We start from the raw sequence: 20,075 nt of genomic DNA on the forward strand, positions 1-20,075 counted from the left end.
CACACAAAGCCCGGACCCCTCCCCGGCACCCACCTCCCCCCCCACGAAACACTTTCGACTGCGTTTGGTCTCAGTCCAGCCGACCCCTCCACCCTTCAATGATTCGCGTCCATCTATCCACACGCACTCTTCCCTGCTGTCTGTCTGCCTGTCCGTCTCACACACCCACGTCTATCCATCTCTGCACACCTCGCTCCAGCCCTCCACCAGCACCATCTTCGTGATGGGTTTGCAAATGGGTTCGTTAATTAGAAGAACAGAGCGAGGCTTTGAGGGCTGTGACTGGGATGGGGTGACCAGATCCCCTCTGGCTGCATGGCAAGTGACATCCCCAGGACCCAAACCCAAACTCAGCACTGTCACAGCAATCCCAGCCACAAAGAGAATTTCCCTTTGTCACCGCAAGAGAGGCTGCAGTGCCCAGAGCCACCTGCTTCTGTTTGTAGTTCCACCCGCAGGTGTAAAACAACACACTGACATCCTTCCTCTCCTACAGCCCCAACATGTGCTGCTCCCCTACACTTTCACTTTACCACAGAGCTGCTCTGTCCCCTTCCTGCCCAGCCCCAGCCCCGTGGTTGTGAGCTCAGCTGCGTGTCAGGGAGTGGAGCTGGAAATGTCATGGCCTTTCCCCAGCTCGGTTTGGCTCTTGCCTTGGTGTGTCAGCACCAAAAACTCTCTTTGTAAGGTTTGCTGGGAAAAGAATGCAGCCAGTTTTGTGTGGCTTTGGTGAGAAGGTTTGCTGGAAGCTGATCAGAAATGCTGGCGCCAGGGTTGGGAGGGATGAAGGATTCCTTCACCCCCTGCTCACATCATTCTGCCCCCAGTGCTTTCACCTAGCATAGGATGGAGCAGTGGTGTCTGTGGGTCTGTTTGTGTCACCCTGCTGCTGTTCATCTCTCAGCTTCACTGTGTTGGGATCACAATGTTGTCCTGTTGGCAGACACAAGCTGGAGTCCCTCTTGAGCAGTGAGCTCCTAACTTTCATAACTCTATGAGTATCTGATTTGTGATGCTTGTGTGGTTGGCAGCTCCTGGCCCACTGTATAATCAATGGATATACAGGTGTTATAATTAAGAAACATACAAGAGAGTTTGGCTAAGCAGGCTATTACACCAAAAAAGAATAGATAGAGGGCTTACCTTGTCCTGGGCTCACCAGAAAACCCGAAAAGAAAGAACCTCCAGAAAGAGATCCTTTCCCCAGTGGGGAAGAATCCTATTTAAGAAGGATCTTAAATAGGGTCTAGGAGAGGTGGAATTGCCTTCACCTATGCTCCCAGGGCTGACTCATTGCTCACCTCAGTTGATCAATCAGAGGTTGGGGCTCTGATTCAGCAGCTCCCATACACCTGCTCACACTGTGCTGTGGGCAGCCGGGATCGGGGCTTTGAGGAAAGTCCCTCTTTAAGTAAGATTAACTTAAAGCCAAAGCTGCTGCTTGTTGTCCAATGCAGTGATGTGGGAACATGTGTGAGCCACATGGTGACGGATTCAGGGCCAGGTGGGGACAGGGCAGCGTGCACAGAGCCTGGATGGTGGGGATGGAACATGGGGATGGGATGGCTGCCACCCACCCACCACTGAGCCAAGCATTGCTCTTCTCAATGCTTGGATGATTGGAAATGGGGCAAAGCAGCTTGTGGACATCTGGCAGAGCCAGGCACAGCGGGGGGAGCAGCCTGGGTCTTATGATTCCAATTGCCTTTGCTGCTCTGATGCAGTGAGCTGGGGGGAAGCTGAGCTGCTGCCATGGGTCCGTCTCATCCGTTCCTCCACCCCAGGCTGTAGCCTTTCCCCATGGGATGCACTGCCAGGCTGCAGCACTCCCCTGGAGGGGAGATGACAAAAGGAACTCCCCCAAGCCCCAGTGCAGAGCTCGGGTGTTTTATGATGCTCAGACACCACCACGAATGTCACCCCAAGAAAAACCTCACCACAGTGACGCAAAGCAGAGATGGACGGACAGACAGAAACGGCCGCTCAGATGGGCTGCATCTGCACGGGGCTGGGCAGGCAGCCAGCACAAGTAAGTGGAAACTGCTGCTCTGTCCCAACCCGTGTGGCTCCTTTGGTGAAAGCACTCCTAGAGCTTTACGTTAACCCCCACCTCATGCTTTTTTTTTTTCTCTCCCAGAATGGTCGTGGCCCTTTCCTGGCTCTGTGCAATGACAGAAGGCCTCTTAAAAGTCTGCTGTCACCTCTCAGAATTAAAACAAAGGCTCTGCATTTGCTCAGGGATCATCCTCAGGGCTGCTAGCACAGCACTGGCTGCTGCACTACAACTCCCAACCCCAACCAAGAGGTCTCCCCACCCTCAACCAGCTCCATGTGCTACAGCACGGCCAGCCATGCCCTTGGGCAGCTCCTGGCTATTGAGAGGGCTCTGAATTTGTGGCTCAGTGATGCTCCAGGTCCTCCTGAGCCACAGTGAGATGATGCTGCAGTGACACCATGCTGGCCTCCAGCAATGCTGGTTGGTGAGAACAGGTTGGGGAACGGAGAGCAGCCCATCTGGCTGTAAGAAGAAAAGGCTTCTGGCTTTGCTGCTGGCTCCTGACCCCATTGGGCTGGGAGGACATATGCAAAGGATTCACTGCTAGGGGAGAACCTTGGGGTTCCCAGGGCTGGGTGGACTCATCCTTGTTTGTGAATGGGAGCATCAAGGAATGGGACTGAGAGCAGAGGTGAGGAGCAAGCAGGGAGGGCTCCTGAAGGGAAGCATCGTTCCTGGGACAGACAGCTGTGCCCCATGGGCCTCCCCCCACTGGAGAAGGGAGGTTTAATTAGCAAAAGCCCAATTACAGCTCGGCAAAACATTGCATCCAGTCCCTCCCAAGGACACAGCGCCCGTCTCGCTCTGTCCTTATCTTCCTTCAGGCTCATCCAGGTCTGCTCCCATGCGCTTTGCAAAGACCAAAGGTCTCCAAGCTATGTTTTCCCACCCTCCCACCACCCTACAAGGACTCCTGGAAATAGCATAAACTTGTAAGTTCAGAGCAAATTCCTGCCTTCAAACTTTTTATCGGTTTCACTAAATAGCATTGGGAATTAGTTTCCCAACGAAGACAGCAACACGGTAATGCCATATTATAAATAAAGATGAATAAATAATACACATTGGGAAAATATGACCTTGTTGTCCTGGGGCTGAGAGAGTGAATAAAGGGCTGTAGAGAAAAGCACAGGTGGGATGTGGTGCTGCAGTGTTATGGGATGAGCTTCCAGAGCTGGGAATGGGGCTGGGGGCTGTGCTGACCACCTCTGGAGAGCAGGAAGGGCGAAGGGATGAGTAGAAGTTGAGGGTTCCCTCTGATTCTCCATTCAGACAATGGGATTTGGGCATGTAGAAGCTTTTAGGGCTTGAGCACAGCAGGGTTCTCACTCCCATCCTCTGCCAGGTGCTGCTGCAGCTCCAAACCCATCTGCTCTGCACTGAGGGGGTGGTGGGGAGCGATGGGGTGAACAGATCCACCCCCAGCTGTGGTTTAGGGACTGCTGATCACTGCCCCAGGTGAGGTGCAGGAGCACTGGGCTGCTGCAGGCTTGGGCAGCAGCATTTTACCATTCAGGGGAAAACTGCTCTCTTGATTTAGAAAGCCAGGGAGGGACTGCCTGTAAAACCTTCCCCTTTTTCCTTACTTGGGGGTTACACAGAGGCTGCAGAATGTGTGGGGTGCTGTAAAACCCAGAGCCTGCGCTGGGCAGGCAGTTATTCCTATGGAATGGGACTCAGATGGTGATTTTGGGGTTGATTTCACCTATTCAGCCATTCCCAATTGGGCTGGGGGTAAAAGATCCCACAATCTCAGAGTGATCTCTTTGCACTGCTGTACCCGTTGGTGTTGGGGTAGAGATGGGAATCACACAGAGATCAGTGCAGGGGGAGGTGCACAGCAGTAAGGAGAGCGGAGGGCATGGGGAAGATGGGGGGTACATGGTGAGAGGCTGCGTGGCATGGGGCTGCCCTGCTGCTGTGCTTTGATTTGGGCTCCTGAGTGGAGATTTTAGCTCCTGGGTGTCCTTGATGATGGTGTGAAACCATGGGCTCAGGGTGATGGGGCTGTATTTGGGTGTCTGTCATGGGGCAGATGCTCTGAGCACCCCAAATGCAGGGCTCTGAGCCAGAAGGGGTCACATCCTGCCCATAAGGGAAAGCAAAGGAGGGATGCAACATTCCCCAAACTCACGCAAACCTGATTTCCATTACTATCAAAGTGTCCCAACCTGGTTTTGATTACCCTCCTTGATTTCCATGCCTGTAATTTCTCCTAATGCCTCTCTCCAACCGTTCCCCCACTCTTTTTCAGCTGTTAATCTCCAGCCCCAAGCTTTCCTTTCCTTCCTTTTCCCATTCCTTTCTGTGCCATCCATCACCGTGCACAGAGGGGGGGGTCACAATGCTGCGGGGACGAACCTCGGGTTCCTTATAAGGACAGCCCAAAGGAATCTCCCATCAACAGAGCCCACGCTGTCCAGGAAATTCAATCCTTCCTCGGGATGGAGCAATGGCAAAATCGTGAGATGGTAAAAATAGAGCCGTGGTTTCCCTCCCTGAGAAAGCAAAGCAGTTGTGCACGATTTACAATAACACTCAGAGCCAGGCAGGGGGGGAGAAAATCGCTCCTCGTGGTGCATATAATAAAGGACATAAATATGTCTGCAGCAGCAACATTATCAATATTTTTCTGCTTAAGTTATGGATTAGTTCCACATGCCAGGGGCAGGGCTGGCTTTCTTCTCACCAGCCTGGCTTTTGGGAACTGATTGATTCACTTTTGTTGCTGATGGATCAAGAATTCTGCTATTAGGAGGAAATGAATGTCAAATCCTTCATGGCATCGATGAGGATGGAGCAGGGCAGGCGGGAGGAGCAGAGTGAGGCAGGATGGGGCTTCTTTCCCTTTCCCTCTTCTCCTTCTCTCCTGCTCCTCTCCCTTCCCTTCCCCTCTCCCTTCCCTTCCCCTCTCCCTTCCCTTTCTCTTCTCCCATCCCCTTCCCCTTCTACATCCCCTACTTCATTTCAAAGTAGATCTTTATTTTAATTCCTTCTATACTCAGACTATCATAGACTGATTTCCAAACTGTTTAGCAGCATGCACATAGCCCAGACAGGATCCAGGGGCATTTTTGCCCCCCTCTTCCCCTTTCCTATCATCACAACGAGCCCAATTCAAAACATTGCAACATTGCTAACTCTGCTGTGCCCCAGTTTCCCGAGGTGTAAAGCAGTGGAGCTGATCCCTGCCTCTTGCAGGTATTTGGGAAGCCAAGCTGCTTCCTTGCCACATGCTCAGGGATGCTGGCACGGGGTTTATTACTTGGTAAAACCAGAACTGCCAGTCCAGAGCTCAGAGTGTTTTGTGCTCTGCCAGTCTCAGGGCTGTTGTCTGTCTCCGTATCAAAGCACGATGCCATGGGCACAGGGACATGCAGCAACTCACACTCACCCACTCTGCTTTCCTTCATCCAAATTCCAAAAACCCAGCGAGCCACCGGGCAGCAAAACTGACCCATGGAGAGCACTGACAGCGCTGTGCCGCTGCTCCTTCCTTCTTGCAGCTGTCAGGAAGCAGCCCAGACATCCACCTGGGGCTGCTATTCCCATTTTTCTCCCTTTGCTGCCACAATCAGGACCCCACCCCACTGTGCCCACCTGCACTCCCCCACCCCAACCCTCTCCCGACTGCAAGATCCATCACCTTGCCCGCCCTGCTGCCCATCTCTCATCCTGCATCCCAGGTCACTGGCCCCATAGGGCGTTAAATTCACTTTGTTTCCCATTTTTCCCTGCTCTGTGCATTTCTGGCCCAGCCCCATGACATCTGCAGTGAGCAGGGGTGTGGGTTTGGGGCAGGGGTCAGAGCAGGGGGTTTTCTGTTCAGTAGAGCAGCTGCAGTGCCCCAACCCCATTTATTTTCCTTCTTGCTGGTGCTCCTTAGGTTTTGCTGAAGTCGCTGCTGAGCCAATTCCCAAAATCAAATTTTCCTTCCTGCTCCCCCCTCCATCCAACCCCATGGAGCACCTACAAACCACACAGCCCAGGGCAGCACCTCCTCCTGGGTCAGGAATCCCATCTCCCAGGGATGAAAGCAAATTTTCCTCTGAGCTTCCCTCAAATCTGTGATATGAGTTTCCTTCATGCAGGGCTGCAGCACAATCCTTTCCCCCCAAATCAGGGGACAGTGGGATGCAGCAGTTGGGAGCAACCTGAGCATCGCACACAGCATCCCAGCTCCTCCAAGTACCGCTGCAATGGGAGCACTGCAGCATCCTTCACCCTGCCAGGCTTTCTCCAATCCTTTAATTAGGATAATAAACTCCATCAGATTACAGATTCCTAACGAACTCAGCTAAAGCACTGCACGTGATGGATGCTGCCCTGTTGTAACGTCTCATGGATGCAGGGCTAGCCTACAAGGAGCTCGAGTATAATATATGTACACATATAATTTATATGGTTTCTCCCTTTTCACCCCCAAATTGCACCGTGCACAGGACTGGGGGGGGGATCACAGAGTGCCCTTGGTATCAGGCAGTCCCTGTGCCCTGTGGTTTTGATTAAAATGCAAAACAGTCAGTGGAAAACAAAGAGAGCCATGGAGCTGGGTTTGTTTAACCGGGATAATGATGCTGTTGATGATGTCAGCAAACTGGGGGGTCTCCAGTGACCCCCGATGGCCCCGTTCCTCTGATTGCTGTGTGGTTCCTCCAGACCTGTCCCGCTGATGGATGAGCCCTTCCCATTGCCTTCAGCAAGGGCAAAAGGTGATGCCTGTGCCTCCCCCTGAGATTTGGGGTGACTTTGGGGCTTTTTGGAGCCAGGCTGGGGGCTATGAGGTGGGGGTAGCTCTGGCTGCAGGGTCTCTCCAGCCCCAAACCTGCTTTTCATCAATGCTCACTGTTGAGGGCCTGCCTTGGGTAATTTGGGGGTTCACACCTCAATTTGACTCCTAGCAGAGATAGTGCAAGGGATAAACCATAAAGGATGGAAACAGAGATTGCAAATGAAGCCCTGAGCTGATGCTTAGAGGTACTGTCCCTATGGCAACTGCTTTCAACGCCCCATCCGCAGTGCCCGCACCATTCATCTCCTTTTGTGTGCATCTGTGCACAAAAGAGGGACAGGGAAGCTCCCAGAAAGGGTGTATGGGAGCTGGGGGGGCTTTGAGGGGAGGAGGGAAAGGGAGGGATTTGCCTGCAGAGCCGTGGGTGCCCAGCCATGGGGACCCACATATTGGGGTGTCAGATGGCCAGATCCCAGACACCCAAATGCTTCCTTCCACCTCCAGCATCCCCAGGTTTGGGGAACAACTTGGGGAGCTTTCAGCCTTTGTGTCACCTGGTTGAGACCCCTTTCTATACTTTTTCTTCCAATTTGGAGGGTGCTGTCATAGCCCCCACCCAGTGATCTCAGCATGGCCCGGATGGGAATCCCCACAGCACGGTCTAGTTGGGCTGAGTTAAAGGCTTGAACGGTGGGTGGGTGAAAGGAAGTGATGCTGGGAGGGCAAGGGCATTGCTCTAGGTAGAAAAGCAGAACTTTGCTGTTATAGGTGAGTTTTCATGGTATTACTGGAGTGTTGCTCCTGCTTGAGCTTTTTAAAAAGCCTACAGGCTCTATCTTTTTGCAAGCACTGCAAGTTGGAGGCCCAGAGTGATCGTGGCCCTTCCCAGAGCTCGGCTGGATGCATTAACCAGCAGTGGTGTGGTTGGGGGAAATGCATTTCCATCCATCTCCCTGCAGGAGAGGGGCTCTGATTAACGCCTGGCAGCAAAGCGCTCATCACGGTGAGGAGAGTAATGGGGAGAGGGGCTCCTTCCAGGCTCATCACTATTCCTGCAGGGAATAAATGGCTGAGGAGAATTAGTGCTGAGAGCTGAGGGAGGGAGAGGGATGGGGGGTGAAGGACATGGGTGAATGGATCTGCTCCCCCCTGGGTGGTGTCCCCAGGCAGGAGGGTGAAGCCCTGGGGCTATCGTGGGTTATCCTTGGGGAAATGTCACCCCGGAGTGAGACCTCTCATATCGCATGGGATCTGCAGAATTAAGCCCGTAAATAGGGAGGGTGTGGGCTGAGCTGCAGCAGAGGAGCTCAGGGTATTGATGTGGGGCTGGGATGGGTGGGACAGCAGCTCCTGGTCCCACGGTGCTGAGCCTGGCACTGAGCCGATGCTTGGCCTCAGCTTCCATGCATCTCCGGAGCATCTTCCCAGCAGTTCTGATTGAATCAGAAGGGAGCTAATTTCCCAGTGTGCTGAGATGATGAGCTAAACTAATTGCTGCCTTCATTCCCTATGCAAATCAGCCAGCCGCTGGCCCGTGCTAACAAAGCCTGTAGCATCTGCAGGGAGCTGGGCTGTGTGTGTTGATTGCTGCTGACCCAGCTCTGTGTCTGCTGCCTTTATGGCATCCACACAGATCCCAGCTCCATCCCCTCCAGCACACTGCTCAGAGTCAGCCTCTTCCCCTTCAGCATTATGGTCTCAATCACATTGTGGGTTTTTTGTTTGGTTAAATGAACTCTTTTGCAGTGGGTTATGGTTTAGCAGCTGTCTGGCGGGCAGTCTGCAAGCCCAAACTGGAGCCAAGGAAGGAAACAGTGAGTTGTGCTCTGGAAATCAGGTGAGAGCTTTAGAAAGGTCAGATGAATGAAGATCAATTGGCTCAGAGTAATCTGATTGGGATGAGCAGCGCTGTCTGCAGGAGATGCAGCTCTTCCTCAGACCTGCTGGAATTCTCCAAGTAAACAACGCTGAGGACAGGGAGGAAATTGGTAAATGCAATTTTATCCTGGCTTCTAGAAAGGTTTTAATAAGGTCCATGACATGGGATGGAAATACAGCTGCCAGGGGCTGGATGTTTGCAACGGTGACCTGGGCGAGGAGAAAATCCACCAGGGAGGAGCAGTGCCCATTTTCTGGTGTTTTAGTGATTAACCTTCACGGGAACTCCCCAGCTGCAGGTGCTGGGATGCCTCAGCGAGGTCCCTCTGCCCCACGCTGCTGCAGGATGCTTTAACATCTTAATAAATCGCGGGCGGTTTGCTCCGAGAGCCGTGCAGCCCGAATGCTCGCTGCACATCGGAGCCGGGCGGGAGGCACAGGATGCTGGGCTGCAGACTCCCCCGGGAGCCTCGAGACATGCTGAGAGCAAACAAACCATTACGGCGGCTGCTGTCGCCAAAACTCTCCCCTGTGTTCTCTCCGCCGCGCGCAAACAGCACAACAAACACGCACGTGTCCGCAGATCGTGCTCGGCTGGGGGGAGCTGGGGGCTGCGCTTGGAGTATGGGGGGGTCAGGGGTGAATTTCTGCTGGGATGGGCTGAAGTGGGTGGGGGGGGGATGTGCAGGGTAGGGGTGGACTTGAGGGTTGGGTGTTTGGAGAAATTCAAGGTTCCTTCCAACCCGTTCTATTCTCCGGAGGTCAGAGCATCCCTTGTGTCAATGCAAGGAGTCAAACCAAAGACCTGCTGCATTTTCTGGCACTTGGAGCATGGGAGCAGCTCGGGGTGGCTTTCCTTTACCCACCTCCACCAACCCCAGGCATGAGAAGGTATAAGGGATTCATTCGTCACTACGCAGGGATGGCTCAGCCCCCCAATCCCCACTCCTCCCCAAAGGCTGGGGGGGCACAGATTCCTTATTCTGCCCTCTGGGTGCCTCTGAAGTCCTGGGCAGCCCCAGATGGACAAGGGACAGACCCGGAACCCCGCTGAAACCTGAGCTGAAGCCGCTGGCAGTGATGGATGGGCTGGGGGCAGGCGGCCGCTTCTGAACCTCTCCTTGTTGTAAAAGCATTACGGCTCCCTGGCTAATAAAGAGAGGGATTTGCTGAAGCTGCTCGAGGTCCCATTTTCTCTGGAACCCATTTCCATGGCATGAATCACCAAGAGGAATGAACTCAATTAGTTCAGACAGAAGCAGGAGATAAATCAGGGTCCCATTAGAAAACCCTGAGGTTAATTTATGGCCCTGAGCAGCACTGGCTGTCTCCCTTCTCTCTTCCCTATAAGCAACCTGCTTTAGAGCGAGCCAAGAGCAAGATGGGACCACTGTTATCTTTCCCTGCCATGGGAGATGCACTGAAGCTATTCAACCAGCTCAGCCCTTTGCCTTGACCAGATGACCCAGATCTGCCAGAGCAGCGTTTTTTGTTGGTTTTTTTTTTTTTTTTTTTTTTGCAGGGAGCATTCATTCATTCTCTTGTTCATTCATTCATCGAGTGTTTCCTGTGAAGGGATGCTTGGAAGAAAGCAGGAGCCTTCCAAGAAATCTAGGCTGGCATTTCCTTTGCAGCAGCTCACAGCCTGGATGCTGGAGCTTTGCCTCATTGCTACGTAAAGGAGTTACATGGGGATCCATCCTGCTCTCCCTATTCCTCTCTTTGGATGATGGGATCCCTGCTAGGAGAGGTGCTGCTGATGGGGGGAGAGCTCTGGGAGGAGCCAATGAACACAAGCCTGGTCTCTGCCCCTCCTGTAAGCCCTGAACCTGGGCACTTGATGAGTGCAGTGAAGCTGCACTTTTACAGCAGGAACGAAATCAAGATGCTCCTATGAATAATGCAGCTGTTCTGGTCTCCTTCCAGTCAATGGAGAGGGACAGGAATCTTCCGAGGACAATTTATATCTTAGACTGAATCATTGCCAAGGATGAAAGAGGCATCTCCATCCTTGGCTGAGAGATCTGAACGCAGCCAATAGCCCAGGGCAGGCACAAAAGCTGGCTGTTCTTTGCACACCCCTTTCCTCTGGGAAGAGCAGTGGGCTTCCTTAGAGGGGATCACCCACGTGGGCACGGTGCCTGCTTGCTTTGGGTGCAGTGGGCAAAATAAAAAATAAATAGCTGGTGCACTTCAACCATTAGCACGAAGGAAATCTAATTACAGAGCATCCTTTGCACCGACTCCAGCATAGATGAGTACTGCAGCTCTGAAGCTGATCTGGGCCCATCTGGGGGTGGTTTTTGCCTCCTGAGGGTGAAGAAGGAAATGCTTTTCTTGCTGTGGCTGCCAAGAAAGATTCTGAGTGGGAAAGCTTGGGAGAAGCCTCCAGCAGCAGCTGTGGTGCTCACAGGCTGCAGCCTCGTGCCACGGCACTGGTTCTTGTCTGGATGGATGAAGCAGAGCCCAGTGCAGAAACTGGCTCTCACCTTTCACATGGAGAGCCCTGGAACTGCACTGTTGCATCCCAAGCTGAGCAGCTCCTGCTGCACAGGTGGATAATGAGAGGAGCAACCAGAAAAGTGCATTTCCCCCCTGTACCTCCCATTTGTTTCTGAGAGGTGCGGGGTCGCTTGAACAGTAAGAAGCATTTCTCACTACTCAGATGCTTGGATGTGGAGATTTCAGTTTGTTTTGGCTGGAGGTCTTTGTTGAAGATGGGAACATGATCCACTGTCACGTCCTTTCTCATCAGCTTGAGCACTTGGCTTGATTGTGCTGCATAAACAACTTACCCCCAACTCAGCAGCTACTCCTTGCTCCAGATTTCTGAAATATCCCTTGTTTCCTTTCTATTTCCTTTCTGTCTGATGTTTGTTTAACCAGCCGGAGCTTGGAAAGCTTTTAATGATCCTTTGCACAGCCTCCTCCGTGTCAAAGCTGGGTCATGCTTTGCTATCCTGCATCTTCTGCTCACAGCAGGTTTCCCTGGAACATCCCTGGGAGTTGATCCAGGAGTGAGGAGCATCTTTCATCCCCCATCTCTGGTGTGGTCTGACAGAGGTGGGCATGGAGGTGGGGCAGGAGCTTCCCTTTGGCTCCTGCATCCCACTTCACATCCAGCATCCCTGCTCATATCCAGCATCCTGGTCTGTGCCCTGCCAGAAACAGCAGCCGTGCTGAGATGCAAACCAGCTGATGGCAGCCTGTGCTGGGCAGCTCAGCTCAGAGACTGCATTAATTGTGGGAAGCAGTGGCTGCAGGGCACAGACAGAGGAGCTGGAGGCAGTGATTGATCCGTCTGCTGCGGTGTCCTGGGGCTCTGCCATGAGCCTAGGCAGGCTCTGACAGCACTCTGCTACAGGACAGCAGTGCCTATGCCATGCAGGGTGGGTGACAGCACCCTGACAGCACCCAGGTTTTTGGGAGGGGCAGCTAGGATGTGATGCTGCATGGCTCAGCACTGAGCCCTGCTGATGCTCTCTGAGAAACTCCTATGAAATCTATATTGCCAGCACCTCCTGGGAACATCAAAACTCAACAAAACCATGCAGCCTGCTTTTATTTTTTTTCCCCTTTTGAATTTAATTTACAAAAGAAAAGAAAAAACAACAAACAAAACTGTGCATCCCCCCCCCAGTCCCCATCTGCTCCATACAAAGCAACTCTGGCACGTTCCCCTCCACGCAGACATCCCTGGGCTGCTCCAACCCCATGGTCATACATCCCCAGTGCCACACGGGAACCAGCCCTCACCCCTTCCACATTCACAAGCTCCAAGGGCAGCAAAGCTGCCATAAAACAGAAAACCTTGGGAAAAAAACTCTCCCATTAACATGTCCCTGGAGTAACCAGAGCCGGCCCCAGCACACTGGGGCTCTCCATCACGGTGAATTAACACACGCTCCCTGGATAATGTTGCAGAGTTTAGGGCAATCTGCTGCTAACAGAGTTTCCCAAAGATATTAAGGGCTGGCAGAGATTTGGGTAAAAGCAGCAGCTTTGCTTCATGCTTTTCCAGACAGAGCATCCCTTCCCCTGCAGCTGCTTGTGGCAAGGACACAAAAAAGGGAAGAGACATGAGAAGGAAGGCGTGGGGTACCCCAACCTCAGCCCCAGCTCACCCCAGCCACCTTCTCTATCCATGCTCTCACCAAGCTCTGGGCATTGGGGTGTGTGCAGGAAGGAGGTGGTGACCCCAACACACCATCTCAATCAGACCCCCAAATATCCCCATCTCTGCCCAACCCTCTGTCAAGCAGCACTGGGAAAGGCCACAAGCTCAATATTTATTAACCATCATAAAACCTCCATTCTGAGGCCCCAGGGAGCAAAGCTGCTGCAGTGCAGACTTCCGAGCCACTGCCTGGGGATGTGACCCCACACTGGGGGGCTTTGCATGGAGTAGAGACATTGGGATGCTGATGGCTCTTCATGCTGCCTACTGCATCCCTGGAGCACCCAGCCCTCCTGGTGAGGTTTGGCCATCCAGTGGGTTCTTTCCCCCCTGGCTCTGCCTACCTCACCTGCTTGGGATGAAGGATCAGCTTTGGAAGGGGGGGAGAGCAAAGGTCCTCACCATCAGTCTGCTTTACTGGCAGAGAGCACGAAGCTTAATTGAATTCAATGATTTAAGGGTTTCCCTTCTGCTGCAGAGGTGCTGAACAGCTGTGACCACGTCCCAGCTTCAGAGTGAAGGGTTTCTGTTCCCCACCATGCTGTCACCTATCCCAAGCACCTTCACGGATAATTAATCCTTCATCCGAGCAATAAAAGAATACTTTCTCCCTGTTTTCCTTCCCTTTTGCAAATCAATTCCAGGCATCGGGAACAGCAGCCCCGAGCTCTGCAAGACTCTGCTCCTCCAGGTCCGGGACCACGAGCAATGGATTCTGCACTGCCAGCTCCTCTGCTCGGCTCTGCCATTAGCCCGGCAGATTGCTCAATTAGCGGCAATTTGAAAACTGAGCTCGGACCCTAATGCAGAGCCCTGGGCTAATTGCGGGGTAATGAACCCCAGCCGGGCTGGTTCCCAGCGCCTGCAACTCTTGCTCTGAGGGATTTTGGCTATGGGTGGGTGCGAGCTGCTCCTCGAACAGCCCTCCTTCCCCCAAGCAGTGCTCCAATGATGGAGGGCTGCGTGCCAAAATGCTTCTGCTGGGGGCTGTGCAGCAGCTGAGCCCCCACTCAGTGTCCCAAGCACATCCCCAGCACCGCAGCCTCCCCTTGCCATGCCCGTCTCCAGCACAGACGTTGATCTCCTGCCTCTGTCTCCAGAGGATCTAAGAGATTTGGGCTCTCCCGAGACCCGTGCAGGTCTCTGCCTCCCTTTACACCGTCCCCTGGGACCCATTCAGCCCTGGAAAGTCTGGCTCCAATAAACTTCAAAGCTTCCTCCATGCGCGGCCATTAGACAAAGTGTTTTTTTCATCTCCGTTTCATGCTCAGATTCATTATTTCTGCTCCCTGCTGCCAAGGCTCCCCCCCGAGAAGCTGCCAAGGGGCAGGGCTGGGGGGCCAGGGGCTCCCTGCCATGGGGCAAGGTTTGCCATGAAGTGCACAGATCTGATTTTCAGCTCTGCAGAAAGCAAAGCAAAAACAGGGGGACTGCGCATGATGCATCCTCTGTGCAAGGAATTATCCTGCAAACGAGAGCACAGAGGGGCAGCAATGGGGGGGGGGTGCTGCCTCCGGAGCTTGATGTGAGCTCTGCAGATCCCTCGTGGGGCCGGATCCCTCCCTGCTTTGGGGCCAGCTCAGCTTCTAGTGGAAGATTCAAGGACATGAACTGCCACAGGGCTGAAGGACAGAGCCGGGGGCTGCTCAGCGGATGTCCCCCAGCCCCAGGCAGACAAAGAGCCTTTTAGAGGGCTCAGCCGAATGGGATGAAAATGCTCATAATTGGCTTTCTCAGCATCTTTCGCCCTATGTTTTGTGATCTGGAAGAGCAGATGAGTTAAGGATGGGTTGGAACAGCCCCTGAGCTGCCTTTTTCCCAGTATCTGCAAATTAAACATGATGTGTGTCAGTGGGGAATTTGGGGAATCAATTGGCAGACAATTAAAGTGCACTGAGATCTGGGTGTATGGAGAAAGAGGCAGCAGAAAGCGTTGGTCTCGCAGAGGTCCTGGTCGTTAGCGGTGCCGGGGAATGAAGATGCTGGGACAGAGCCATCAGGGAAGTAATGCCTGGGGACTGGTGGAAATGCATTTGGCAGAGAAAGCCCCAATCCTTTTAGAAGCTCGTGGAGTTAAAGGGAAGGGTTCAGGTGGTGTTTGGCTGGAACTCACATGGCAACTGCCAAAATCCTCCCCTTGGCTCAACCTCGCCCTTGGGCACAGCGATGGGACGGTAGTGGCCATGAACACGAGGTGAAGGCAGGAGGTGAAGCTGAAACTTTTTGCTTTTGGAGAATCCCTCAAAACAGCCCCCAAAATTCTGCTGCACGTTGCTGAGATAACCACTGCCAACGTGCGACCCAAGAGCCACTGCAGAACCCCAGCCTGGGGTCGTGTCAGCAGCACAGAATCATAGAATACCCTCAGTTGGAAGGGACTCATAAAAATCATCAAATCCAACTCGCTGCCATTCGGGGACCAGGCAGTGACTCACAGTCCCATGGTTGCTGCGGTCCCCCCCGGGCGCCAGCACTCTGCCTGCAGGACAAAGGCAGCCCAGCCTGACCTCAGCCGGCATTTTGGGGACGTTTCTTTTCACGTCCGTTTCCACAAAGCGTCGGATTGTTTCCTTCAGCGATAGCATTTTTGCCTCCTACAAAAGGGGGGGAACAGAGGGGGAGGCTCTTCTCAAGGGACTCCTGACAAGTGATAGGAGTGGCCCTTGTGCCCATCACCTCCTGGCTGCTGCAGCATGGATCCAGCCCTGTGCTGACCGTAGGGTGCTCAAAGGGGATGCACAGAAGATGCTCTCATTGCCCCGCATCCCCCGGGAAGAAAACTGGCTGCAACATTTCAGGGCTCCAGTACTGTGCCTCTGGAGGGATGCAGGCTCCGGGGGATAAAGCGACAATGGCAAAGCTGGGGGACAGCACCAAAGAAGAAGGGAAAAAAGAGCACACACAGATTGCACACACACACACACACACACACGTGTCGTCGCAGCGGGAAGCGATCAATGCGGCCGCTGGGAACAGCCCGGAGGGACCGGGGTCACACAGACAACAGCTAGCACCTGGGACTAATTGCACTAAATAAATGAGCAATTAAGGATATTACAGGAAGACTAAAACATCCCAGACCTCTCCCTGACCCCCTCGCAGTTCCCCTGGAAACAGCCGGCGGGTCCAGGCAGCTCTGCCCAGCTGCTGACGGTGGGATGGGGGCTTTGGGATGCCCACCCCTCCCCAAGATGTCAACCTGCTCCTGGGCCAGGGGGCACGGCAGGGCGGGCAGCTGCCTGGAGCAGGGTGAGAATAAGTGTTATTGTGTGAGCGACTGGCACAGAGAGACAGGGCAGGGTTTGTCCCTGTACAGGGGGAGCCCAGCACGGGAGGATTCCAGCTCTGCACGGTGGGTGGAATGTGGTGGTCCTGGTGAGAAAGCAGAAGGCTGGACTGAGTGCTTTGCTTTAGAGCTGTCCCCATATTGCTCAGGACCATGCATAGTGCATCAGCACTTCCCGGTGAGGGTTCTTTCCCTCTGAGAGGACCCCAGCACCATAGACCTCTCCTCAAAGCCTGGCTATGTCTCCTCCAAACAAAGATTTTCTTTCTTAGTTTTGCTTTCAGTACATCAGGGACTGCTCCTGTTCTTCCAGCACACCCACATCCCCAACAAAGCCACTCCCACCACCCAAAAATAGACCCCAAAAGGGGACCTAGGGCTTCTCCACCAGCCCTTTGCCCACCCTCATGCCTGTGCTAACACAGGGCAGCTCCCTGCAGTGCTTCCTGTACCGCAGGGACACAAATAGAAATCCTTTTAGAGCCCCTCTGCAATGAGGTGCGGGGCAGAGCACAGTCAGCAATGAATATAACATGAATGGCAGCACAGTGCAGCATTGACCACCACTGTGTTCAGGTGGGTGCACCCCTGGGATGGCAGCAGATGGATGGGAGAAGTGATGAAGATGTCCAAAGAAAGGAAAAAAAGGGAGGGGAAAGAGCAGAGAGGAGCCCCCAAGACTGGGGGTAAGGATGACACGTAGTGCTGCTTAGGATATGAATGGCTGAGTGTATCTTCAGGTAAGCTTTGGGAAGAGGAAAGCCTCTTCATCACGTGATAGGGAATTAACGAGCAGTTAATGAGCTAATGAGGAGGAGAGTTCAGCCCTTCCTGGAGCTGTAAGGATATAGGGGTAGTGTCCGACCCTCATTTTTTGGTTTGCACAGCCCTGAGTATCATAGAAGCCTTTGTCAGCAGTGCTGTAATCTTCACCAGTAGGAGATAAAGAGCAGAAGCTAAGCTATGCTGAGGCTTCAGGTAGGTGCTGCTGTGGGATGGGTGCTGGGGGGGTCCCTCAGGCTGGGCATTTCCTGCTTTCCCCCCCCCCCCCCAGATTCCCTTTGCTCACTGAGCACATGCTCAGCCACTAGTCCATTTGTAGGGAAGGAAATAAAAACGTACCCAATTAAAAAGCTGATAGCCACAACGAGAAGAAGGTCAGTGGTTCACTGCTAATGCAAGCAGATTTTGTTCTGATTCATTAAGTCATTAACTCCCTTTTAATTGGAACTCCTTTATGGGGAATGCATTTTACCTTTACAGAGAAAATGGGAATTGAGCAATGGAGTAAACCCTGCTTGCAGCACACTGTGCTGCTGGGGAGCCAGGTACCTGCTGCTGGGAGCTCTGCTGGAGGCTCAGGGTCACATCCTGTGTTCCAGTGTCAGGATCTGCAGCAGACCCCAAAGCACAGCCCTGTGGGGTAGAAGGAATGAATAGAAAGGGATGTGGATGGGGCTCCATCCCTTCCCCTTTTCTGTTTTTTCTCAGCTAAATTGGGGAGGCGGGGGGGGAGGAGCTGGGAAATGGCTGGATGGTGTGAGGAAGGAGCTGGGGAATGGTTGGGTGGTGTGGGGAACATAACAGGGCTGTTGGTTTTGAGGGCCAAAGCGTTCCCTTGCTCAGCCCCAGCTTCCTCGGGCTGCTGGCCGGCAATTAGCAGCCATTACAGCCTCGCTGGGAGCAGCATAGGGATTAATGCAGCTGCTTTTAGCCTGCTGTTCTCTGCCACCGAGGAGGAAACTTTGTTAAGCAGCGATAAGCATCGGAGAGCAAGCAGCATTCAGGCCAGTAGAGCCAGCCTGGCCCCGGTGCCCGCGGCTCTGCCGGACTCTGGGAAGCTCAACGTTTCCAATTTCAGCCATATGGGTGGTTGCTACAAGTGGCTTCACCCCAAAATATTGCCTGTTGGGATTAGCTATAATCACAGCTTTCTCCAAACCCTCCAGGATTTTCCAGCCTCAGACTCAGCACAGCTGTGCCAGGCGGGTTTGCTTCCCCAGGGTGAGTCAGGTGAAGTTGCCCAAATGAAAGACAGGCTCAATTTTAAAGCAGATTAATTAAACTGCATTAAGGCCCTGTGTGGACAGAGTTCAGAATGAAAACAGCCTTTAACTCGATTTCTCTGACTTGCAAATTGTGGCAGGGAAGTCAGCTGAAATCACATTAAGGCTGTTTCCACTCTGAACCGTGTCCTCACAGGGGTTTAATGTAGTTTAACTAATTTGATTTAAATGCTCATTGAGATTAACTGGGTTACATGCCCTGTGTGGGGCTTGGATCTGCTCGGGCACGGGTCTGGGCAGGAGGAATGCGGTAGCAGTCTGAGCCCTGTCCTGTTGTGTGCAAACCAAAAGCACATTTTGGGTTGGAAAAATTGAATTTCTGCTGAAAGCGATCCTCTCATTTGAAGGATGTCATGAAACAACAACAGCAACGCACATGTGGAAATGGAGGTGGTTCAGGGAATGCATCGATTGCAAAAAGAATGAGAGAAAAAAAAAGGGAACAGAAGAGATGTCATCGTGCACAAATGCCTTCTGCTCAGTGGTTTTTGGCTGCAAGGCTTTTAGGGCAAGACTGTAGCAGCTTGAGATGCACAACCCTGGGGCTGTTGGCCGATGGGCACTTGAATTCTCCGGCGTTTGCACATCTCATGCCATACATTTTTTTTCTGGGAGCACTCAGGGCTGGGGGACGCTTCGGAGGCTGCACAAGAGGAGGCTTTTTGTTCCTGACATCACCACGGCTGCATCGCTGGAGGACAATGAGCCGCTTCTTGCAGTCTGGGCTGGCATCTTGGCTTACTAAGGTTTTGCCCTGTGGAGGAATGTTCCCCTAAAATACAGTGGATGGCTGCAGCAGCGTTAAAGACTCCAATGAAGGTGACAGCTTGCAGCCCTGGGAAAAGGGGACGCTGCCTTTGTTGCCTGTTAGTGGGATTGAGCCCCGTGCTGTTGCGGTACAAAGCTCCTTGGCCTCGTTCACATCAATCCCTGGGGTGTAAAGAGGTGTCAAACGCTTCTGGCTGCTTTGCGGAGAGGAAACGCTGCTTTTCCGGCAGTGAGCAGGAGGTCTGTGGGGGTTTAGTGCAGCTGTTGTGTGCTGTGATGGCTTTCAGATCCTATCCTGTCCCATGCGCAGATCGTGGCTCAGGGCTGATGATGCCGGATGGTTTTTATATCTATCTGCCATTTCAGGCTGTGTTTTTGCAATGAGGATGGATTTTCCCACTGAGTTGCACTGGGCTTGAGATGCTGAGCGTGGAGACTGCAGCTTCAAAATACGCAGAAGAACACAGAGCTTTAACCTTCCACAACACAGAGCCTCCATCCCAGCTCCGGAGATGTAATTCCCTATCCCCACTGGGAGGATTCAGACTTACTTTCATCCCCCTGACTTTTGAGGTTGGATCAGGGACAATGGGAAACGTGCTGTGTCCCCAGCACCGTAAAGCAGCACATCAGTTGGTGCTGCTAGCGTCACCCTGCCTGAAGTGCCCTCTGGCTGTTCCCTGCACAAAGGGCCCATTTTCTTCCAGTCTTGCCATTTTTGAAAGCTGCCTCTGAGCCTTCGTCCCATGGGTGTCACCAGCCCTGAGCCAGGGGAGAGGGGGTGGGGTCCCATAAATGGGGTCCAGCAGATCTCCTGGGGGATCCGGATGGCTCTGCTGTGATTCAGGGAGGACCTTGGGGATTATTGATGCCAGTTCATCAGCGATCACCCCAGTGCTGTGGTTTGCACTGTGGTTTCTGGGACCTTTCCCAATTATCATCATTTCCACGTTGTTTTCCCTCTTTGGGAAATGCTTGTTTTGCACGGTGAGGGAAAGAAAAGGAACAGAGCAGCATAGTCTGCAGCAGGGGATGTGCACACGATGGATGCATGGTGTGGAGCCATCCTGGCCAGACAGATGCTCACAAATCCTGAGTTTAAAGCCTGAATT

The 20,075-nt window shown here is 53.1% G+C and overlaps 1 long non-coding RNA gene across 1 annotated transcript; it reads left to right on the forward strand.

Moving 5' to 3' along the window:
• The first annotated feature begins 1,335 nt into the window (after nt 1-1,335).
• Nucleotides 1,336-3,082, forward strand: LOC149914974 (uncharacterized). Its single transcript, XR_016460042.1, has 3 exons — nt 1,336-1,411; nt 1,785-2,029; nt 2,138-3,082. It is a non-coding gene; the product is annotated as an uncharacterized LOC149914974 (long non-coding RNA).
• Nucleotides 3,083-20,075: the final 16,993 nt, after the last annotated feature.

The sequence above is a fragment of the Phasianus colchicus genome, chromosome 26 (genome assembly GCF_987193195.1).
Source record: "Phasianus colchicus chromosome 26, bPhaCol1.hap1.1, whole genome shotgun sequence".
Classification (NCBI taxonomy): domain Eukaryota; kingdom Metazoa; phylum Chordata; class Aves; order Galliformes; family Phasianidae; genus Phasianus; species Phasianus colchicus.